Consider the following 9653-nt stretch of genomic DNA (forward strand, 5'->3'; position numbering starts at 1 on the left):
CTGGGTTAACCGGTTAACGCAACACAGAACACGCTTCCTGGCAATTCACAACAGTGTTAACCGGTTAACACCCTGGGTTAACCGGTTAACGCAAGACAGACAACAATATTTCACAATTCATAACAGTGTTAACCGGTTAACACCCTGGGTTAACCGGTTAACGCAAGACAGAAAGCTGTTCCTGCGCTAACACGAAGCAGAATGCAGAATTCTCCGCATTTTCCGCCGTTGGAGGACTTCCGGACCTCCGATTCCAATTCCGTAAAAAGCTACACGTTCGGAAAATCAAGACTCATCCAATTACAGATTCAATTACAGCTTTAACATAACTTATTCATCTCAATTTTTCAGCATTCAACATCCCAATTAGGGTCAAATCAACGGCTTATTACTACCCATTACATGTTAACCCATAATACCCATTAAACGACGATAAACCCCCCTTACCTGAGTTAATCCGGCAAATCTTTTAGCTTCAAGCTTTTCCCTTCTTCAACCCTTGCTCTCTTGCTCTTCCTCTTTGCCCTTTTTCCACTTTCTGTCGTTTCTCTGGTTTTCACGTAAAAACCCTTTTTACCAAATGGGACCTTATATATATTCCAACTTATTATTCCAATAATAATAATCCAATAATATTCCAATTATTTAATTAAATTAATAAATATATTATTAACTTAAATTAAATAATTATCTTATTTTTATCGGGGTGTTACAACTCTCCCCCACTAAAAGAGTTTTCGTCCTCGAAAACATACCTCAAGCGAATAACTCGGGATAAGACTCCTTCATCTGACTCTCAAGTTCCCAAGTCACATTGCCACCTGCTGGTCCTCCCCAAGCTACCTTTACTAAAGCAATCTCTTTACCCCGCAACTGCTTCAACTCTCGATCCTCGATCCTCATAGGTGATGTTTCAACAGTCAGGTTATCTCTCACCTGTACATCATCTACTTGGACCACATGCGACGGATCAGGAATGTACCTCCTCAACTGAGACACATGAAAAACCTCATGCAAATTCGCAAGTGACGGCGGTAAAGCGATACGATAGGCTACCTCCCCTATCCTCTCCAAAATCTGATAAGGACCAATAAATCGAGGTGTCAACTTCTTCGACTTCAAAGCTCGACCAACCCCAGTTATCGGAGTAACACGAAGAAACACATGATCTCCCTCTTGAAACTCAAGTGACTTCCTCCTCTTGTCGTGATAACTCTTCTGACGACTCTGAGCAATCCTCATCTTCTCCTGAATCATCTTAATCTTTTCCGTAGTTTGTTGAACAATCTCCGGTCCAACCACAGCACTCTCACCGGACTCATACCAACATAAAGGTGTCCGACATCTCCTACCATACAAAGCTTCAAACGGTGCCATACCAATGCTCGAATGAAAACTATTGTTGTAGGTAAACTCAATCAAAGGTAAATAACAATCCCAAGCACCTCCCTTTTCCAAAACACAAGCCCTCAAAAGATCCTCCAGTGACTGAATCGTCCTCTCAGTCTGACCATCAGTCTGCGGATGATATGCAGAACTCAATCTCAGCTTAGTTCCCAAAGCCCTCTGCAAACCTTCCCAGAACTTCGATGTAAATCTAGGATCTCTGTCCGAAACAATACTCGACGGAATACCATGCAAACTTACAATTTTCTCAATATACAACTCAGCTAATCTCTCTAACGGATAATCCAATCTGATCGGAATGAAATGAGTCGACTTTGTCAATCTGTCAACAATCACCCAAATAGCTTCAAAATTCTTAATTGTCCTCGGTAAACCAGAAACAAAATCCATACTGATACTATCCCACTTCCACTCTGGAATAGCCAACGGTTGCATTAGCCCATACGGCTTCTGATGCTCAATCTTTGACTTCTGACAAGTCAAACAAGAATAAACAAAACTCGCAATTTCTCTTTTCATTCCCGGCCACCAAAATAACTTTTTCAAATCATGATACATCTTCGTAGCCCCAGGATGAATACTCAGGCCACTACGATGTCCTTCCTCAAGAATACTCTTCTTAAGTTCGGTAATATCCGGAATACACACCCGATTACCAAATTTCAAAACACCATTCTCATCAACTCTGAATTCACCACCTTGATCTTGATTCACTAGAGTCAACTTATCAACCAAAAGCACATCGGATTTCTGACCCTCTCTAATCTCATCCAGAATACCACTCGTTAACTTCAACATTCCCAATTTAACACTATTGTGAGTACTCTCACACACCAAACTCAAGTCTCTAAACTGCTCAATTAAATCCAATTCCTTAACCATTAACATAGACATATGCAATGATTTCCGACTCAATGCATCAGCCACTACGTTTGCTTTACCCGGATGGTAATTCAAACCAAAGTCATAATCCTTCAGAAACTCTAACCATCTCCTCTGTCTCATATTCAGCTCTTTCTGATCAAACAAATACTTTAAACTTTTATGGTCACTGAAAACCTCAAATCTTGACCCGTACAAGTAATGCCTCCATAACTTCAGAACAAATACCACAGCTGCCAACTCTAAATCGTGTGTCGGATAGTTCCTCTCATGAACCTTCAGTTGTCTCGAAGCATAAGCTACAACCTGCTTATTCTGCATCAAAACACCACCCAAACCCAACAACGAAGCATCACAGTAAACCTCAAATGGTTCCGATGGACTCGGTAATATCAGAATAGGAGCAGTAGTTAACCTTCTCTTTAACTCTTGGAAACCTTCTTCACATTTTGAGTCCCAAACAAACGCTTTCCCCTTTCTAGTCAACATCGTCAACGGTAACGCCAACTTAGAAAATCCCTCAATGAATTTCCTATAATAACCTGCAAGTCCAAGAAAACTCCTTATCTCAGAAACTGACTTCGGAGCTTCCCACTTAGATACCGCTTCTATCTTAGAAGGATCAACAGCAACACCACCTCTTGAAATCACATGACCAAGAAAACTAACCTCTTCTAACCAAAATTCACACTTAGACAGTTTAGCAAATAACTTCCTTCCTCGTAGAACTCCTAAAACCACTCTCAAATGTTCAGCATGCTCTTCTTCAGATTTCGAATACACCAAAATATCGTCAATAAACACCACAACAAACTTGTCTAGGTACGGATGGAAAATCCTATTCATATACTCCATAAATACCCCAGGCGCATTAGTCACACCAAAAGGCATTACAGAATACTCATAATGTCCATACCTTGTTCTGAAAGCAGTCTTCTGAATATCCTCAGTTTTCACACGTATCTGATGATACCCCGATCTCAAATCTATTTTGCTGAACACACTCGCACCAACCAACTGATCCATCAAATCATCAATCCTCGGCAAAGGATACCGATTCTTGATCGTCACTTTATTCAGTTGCCTGTAGTCCACACACAACCTCATAGTACCTTCTTTCTTCTTAACCAATAACACTGGTGCACCCCACGGTGACACACTCGGACGAATAAATTTCTTATCCAACAGATCTTCCAACTGACTCTTCAATTCAGTTAACTCAACAGCAGACATACGGTACGGAGCCATCGACATCGGCCTAGTACCAGGTACCAATTCAATCGAGAACTCAACTTCACGCTCTGGCGGTAATTCATTCACTTCTTCAGGAAACACATCAGGAAAATCACACACCACGGCTAGATCGCAAATCACTAGTTTATCTTTAGCCTCCAAAGTTGCTAACAGCATAAACAACTCTGCCCCATCTGCTACTGCCTCATTCACCTGCCTTGCTGATAGAAACAAACTCTTTCCTTCCTCAATCTCAGGAAAAATCACAGTCTTATCAAAACAGTTGATATAAACTCGGTTAAACACCAACCAGTTCATACCCAGGATAACATCCATCTGCACTAGTGGAAGACACACGAGGTCCATCCCAAAGTCTCTACCAAAAATACTCAAAGGGCAATTTAAACAAACTGAAGTAGTAGTCACTGAACCCTTCGCAGGAGTATCAATCACCATACCCCCATGCATCTCAGATATCTCTAATTTAAGTTTCACAGCACAATCCAACGATATAAAGGAATGAGTCGCACCTGTGTCAATAATAGCTACAAGAGGAAAGCCATTAATATAACACGTACCTCGGATCAAACGATCATCTGCAGAAGTCTCAGAACCCGATAAAGCAAAGATCTTGCCTCCCGACTGGTTCTCTTTCTTAGGCTTAGGACATTGTGGACTGATATGACCCACCTCTCCACAGTTGAAACAAGTCATAGTCTTCAACCGGCACTCTGCAGCCAAGTGACCACCTTTTCCACACTTGAAACACTTCTTCTCAGTACTGGTACACTCATGGAAACGATGTCCAGCCTGACCACATCTGTAACACTTAGCAGGGGCACTGGAGTCTCCCCCACTAGGTCTCTTCATCCCACTCTGTCTCTGGAAACCTTTGCCAGCTGCATACGGTTTCCCACGATCATTCTGATTCTTGTCTTTCCTATCAACCCTCTGCTGATAGCTCTCCGCTCTGGCCTTGGTATCCTGTTCAAAAATCCTGCAATAGTCAACCAAGTCGGAAAACACTCTAATTCGCTGATACCCAATAGCCTGCTTGATCTCGGGACGTAACCCGTTCTCAAACTTCACACATTTCGAAAATTCCCCAGTAGCCTCATCATAGGGAGTGTAATACTTCGACAGCTCTGTGAACTTAGCAGCATACTCAGTAACAGACCGGTTGCCCTGCTTCAATTCTAAGAACTCTATCTCTTTCTTTCCTCTGACATCCTCTGGAAAGTACTTCCTCAGGAATCTCTCTCTGAACACCGCCCAAGTGATCTCAGCACTCCCAGCAGCTTCCAACTCAGTGCGGGCAGCAACCCACCAATCATCTGCTTCCTCTGATAGCATATGCGTACCGAACCTGACCTTCTGGTTATCGGCACACTCAGTCACTCGGAAGATCCTCTCGATCTCCTTCAACCACTTCTGAGCACCATCTGGATCGTATGCTCCCTTGAACATTGGAGGATTGTTCTTCTGGAACTCACTCAGTTGACGAGCAGCTCCCATTCCCACAACATTCGGATTCCCTCCAAGTACTCCAGCTAGCATACCCAGAGCCTCAGCAATCGCAGCATCATCTCTACCTCTTCCAGCCATCTCTATTCTGAAAACCCAACAAGCTAAAACAATAAGTACTGATAGGGTTACACAACACCTATCACGTACAGGGAAACAGAATAATTACGACTCGACTCGACCGACTATGCTCTGATACCACTAATGTAACACCCTTCTAAAATACCCCAATAATTAATTAAAACAACCAAACATAAATCAGAGTATATATGCAATTTAAGGGTGTCACACTTGACACTTCACACCATGTTCCAATTTAACTCGTCATGCTCATTTATTCATCAAAATAAACATTTGCATAATTCGCAGCGGATAGAAATTAACAACAACATGCAAAACATGTAACACATTACATGTAAGGTTATTCAACAACCAAACCGAACAACAAGGCAAAACATCCCGTCCCGATGTTACATCTACCAGAGCATGACTCACTAAGGAACTACACTAGACTCCAAGGACTAGCTTCTACTCAATCACTGCACGTTACCTGAAACATAGTTGTAAGAGTGAGTTCCTCAATCGATATAATAAGCATTATAAAATATCATGTAATGCTAAGTAATTTAACACATTTCATCACCCTAATCATATCACACATTCAGCAACGACAACATCACTCATAATCATACTCAACACAACACAACACAAACACACGTATAATGTTGGAATACATCCATTCATATTATACGCCACACATACATTATGCAATGAGACTCCATGCATGCGGTACCGACTATTCGTGAACATATAGTTCAACCTCACCGATCAAATCCAGATACGGCTACCAAGCTCACTAGTCCCACTCATTTGAGACCTAGTGACTCACATCACTAATTCCTCACCATGGGAATTAGCTACCACCCCAAGGGCTATGCTATGCACGCTAAATCACCTAGCATGCAAACATCTTTGAGAAACTTAGCATATGAGGGCATCTGAGTTATGGCTTCTGTAAAGGGTATTGTGATATTCAATTGTTTTAGAAGCTCTACGAATTTTTTAAATTGCCCTACACTTTTAGATTTAACAAGTCTTTGAGGATAAGGGATATGGGGTTTATATGGTGGTGGAGGCACATAAGGTTCTTCTTTCTCTACGGCCTCTTCGTTTTTATCTTCCTCCCATTCGTCTTCCTTCTCAGTTACCTTACCTGGGTCTTGATGCATGGATGGGTTTTGAGTTCTAGGGTCGGTCGATCCGTCTAGTTCTGTCCCACTTCATAGTATAATAGCATTTGCATGACCTTTCGGGTTTGGTTGCAGCTGTCCAGGAAATGTGCCTGCAGGAGCAGCAATAGGTGCTTGTTGTTGAGCCACTTGTGAGATTTGAGTTTTCAACATTTTGTTATGGGTGGCTAATGCGTCTACCTTGTTTGCTAACTGCTTGATTTGCTCACTAGTGTGTATGTTTTGATTTAAGAAATCCTTATTTGTTTGGGCTTGGGTAGCTATAAAGTTTTCCATCATTATTTCTAAGTTTGATTTCCTAGGAGCATTCTGAGTATTGGTGGTACAACAGGTGTTTGATTAGGTGCATACAATGCATTATTGTTTTTGTATGAGAAGTTAGGATGGTTCTTCCAACCTAGGTTATAGGTATTTGAGTAGGGGTTTCCTTGAGCATAGTTCACCTAGTCTGTGGAGGTTCCTTTCAAGAGTTGACATTCTGGGGCAGTATTCCCTTGAACTCCGTATATCTCGCAGTTTGGTGTTATGGCAGCCACGGTGGCTGCTGGTGTTATGGTCAAGCTGTCTATCTTTTAAGTCAGGGCATCTACCTTGGCGTTGACATGGTCAAGACTGCTCAATTCGTACATGCCGCCCTTCAGTTGAGGTTTCTCTACAGAGGTTCTTTCGCTTCCCCATTGGTAATGATTTTGGGCCATACTTTCAATGAGTTGATAGGCCTTGTTGTATGGTTTATCCATCAATGCGCCACCTGCGGTGGCGTCTATTGTCAATCTTGTATTGTACAAGAGATCGTTATAAAAGGTGTGAATTATCAGCCATTCTTCTAGACCGTGATGTGGGAATAGCCTCATCATGTCTTTGTATCTCTCCCAAGGTTCAAAAAGTGATTCATTATCCTTTTGTTTAAACCCGTTTATTTGGGCTCTTAGCATAACCGTCTTGCTAGGTGGGAAATATCGGGCTAAGAAGACTTTCTTCAACTCGTTCCACGTAGTGACAAAGTTGGATGGTAGAGACTGGAGCCAAGCTCTAGCTCTATCTCTTAATGAAAATGGGAAAAGACGAAGTCTTATAGCTTCTGAGCTGACACCATTCGCTTTCACTGTGTCTGCGTATTGCAAAAATACTGACAAGTGTAGGTTCCGGTCCTCCGTGGGACTACCTGAAAATTGGTTTTGATGTACGACTGACAACAGTGAGGGTTTTAGTTCGAAACTGTTGCCTTCAATTGCAGGGGCAGCGATGCTGTTATGAGGTTCATCCTGTGAAGGGATTGCATAATACTTAAGAGGACGGTTTTGCACTTGTTCGGCCATCTCTGGTTGAACAACTGATGCAGAAGTAGGAATGTTAAGGTCATGAAGATTTAGCTTGATATGATGTTCCCGTATCAAGTCTCGTATCCGGTGTTCTAACCTAAGATAACGCTCGGGTTCGTCGAGTTGTAGGTTTAATTTCTCGCCCTGAGAGCGAGTACTTGGCATACACTCGACAAATGTAGACAGGGAAAAAGAATTGTTGCCTTAGTCTATGTTGGGTAACGCTAGAGTTACGAAATCGACTAAATTAGTCCCCTGCAACGGCGCCAAAAACTTGATCGCGACTTTGGTAAGTCTATGTGAATTGTGACTGCAAGTGCACAGTCCTATCGCGTAGTTTTAAAGATTATCGAACCCACAAGGACTAATAATCGAACGTATCGTGGTCTGAGGTTACTATGTAAATCTAAGGCGAATGATTGTTCTAAGATCGGAGGGATGAAGAGAAATAATTATAGAATAGAATAAAGATAAAGATATAAGATATAGGGGATATCGGTATGTAATACATCAAACCTCGGGGATTCGATAGATAGTTGGTGTAATCTTATTTGTTAAAATATTCTTCAGTAGAAATTACTTATAGAAAGGACTTAGCCTCACACTCTCGTTTTATTGACTCCGACCATACTCCTAAACCAAAATGCCTGGCTCTCACGGTCTTATTTTGCATTTAAAAGTACTTTTTGAATATAGATAAAGTCTAATTAATCCTAAAGCGCTCTCGCTGTATTTAGGATCAATGCCTAGTTTAAGCTATCTGGTTAAAATCTCAAACTCTCGTTTTTATTGACCGTAACCTTAGTTTGTTTCGTACTCTCGTACGAAAAACAGTTTGATTAAAATAAGAAACTAAAACCGGAAAAATTAGTTTTATAAAAACTAACACCAATTATTTATTGAATCCCGTCGTTTCGATGGTCTTTACATACCGATCCCTAAGGGTTTAGCCGGACATAGACCCGGTGACAGACATGGAAATTGGGGAATTAATCATATAGTAAGGCATAAATAACTAAAACAGTAAACAATAATAAACCTGGATGGAAATTTAAGAACTGGAATTGAATCTTGAATCTTCGATTAAATAATTCCGGCAGGCTTTGGCAATGAATATCTCTTACAATTGAATCCCGAATGCGTAAAAAATAATGATTTGTAATAGTCCCCGATGTGGAAAACTATCACGTTTACAAGGGTAAGAAACTGCCTAGAAAACTCAAAGAAAAATAGTGCTGAAAATAATTAAGCGTAAACTAAAAACTGGAAAAAGAGAGAGTAAACTAAAAACTCGGAAGAAGAGAGAGAGAGAGCCAGCGAGTCTGAATGGTCCCCTTTTTATATCCTTTTCACATTCCTCAATTGTAGCAAGAGTAGTGGAAACCGTGGGTAAAAGGATGGAGAAAAAGTAGGAAAAGTGGGGAGACTCGGTTGTGGCGGTTGCCACAACCCTAATTCCATGATGAATGGCGAGTGTCACTCTTGTAGTAACCGCACACCACTTTTCAATCCTTTTGGCCCAATATGGCGGGCGCCACATCCTTTGGGTAATGGGCGCCACAAGCCCATTTGCTTTGGTGGCCCATTATCCCATTGGAAACCTCATTTCCTTCTTTTTTCTTGCCTTTTTCTTTCCTTTTTGCTATTTCCCATTTTTCTTATGGTAAACCTTTTAATCGATAAATACCTGCAGATAAACATACTATATTGTGTAATAAATAGTTTTAATCGAGTAAAAAGTAGTGTATAGCGGGAAATTCACGATCATCAAGCTATTGACAAGCTAGAGATCAATTAACAAGAGTCGCCACCGTGCTTTTATTGTTTCCAAGGGAAAAGGGAAAAAGTACGAACAAAAGCCAAAAAGTAAGAAGTTTTCAAATAAAAACTAATAAAAGTCAGAGATCACAGGTAAGGGGGTTGGTTACACATAGGGAATGTGTTAACACCCAAAGTGTCCTAGGTACTCCTAGGGAGCCCTTTTTGTGTGAATATGTATTTTGTACAAAGTGATGTTTACAAACAAATAGAATGG

At 41.1% G+C, this 9653-nt stretch overlaps 1 non-coding gene across 1 annotated transcript; it reads left to right on the top strand.

Annotated features, from left to right (window-relative positions):
* Nucleotides 1-7124: 7124 nt before the first annotated feature.
* LOC127089469 (small nucleolar RNA R71) lies at nt 7125-7231 on the top strand. Its single transcript, XR_007791062.1, has one exon. It is a non-coding gene; the product is annotated as a small nucleolar RNA R71 (small nucleolar RNA).
* Nucleotides 7232-9653: the final 2422 nt, after the last annotated feature.

The sequence above is a fragment of the Lathyrus oleraceus genome, chromosome 5 (genome assembly GCF_024323335.1).
Source record: "Lathyrus oleraceus cultivar Zhongwan6 chromosome 5, CAAS_Psat_ZW6_1.0, whole genome shotgun sequence".
Lineage (NCBI taxonomy): Eukaryota > Viridiplantae > Streptophyta > Magnoliopsida > Fabales > Fabaceae > Lathyrus > Lathyrus oleraceus.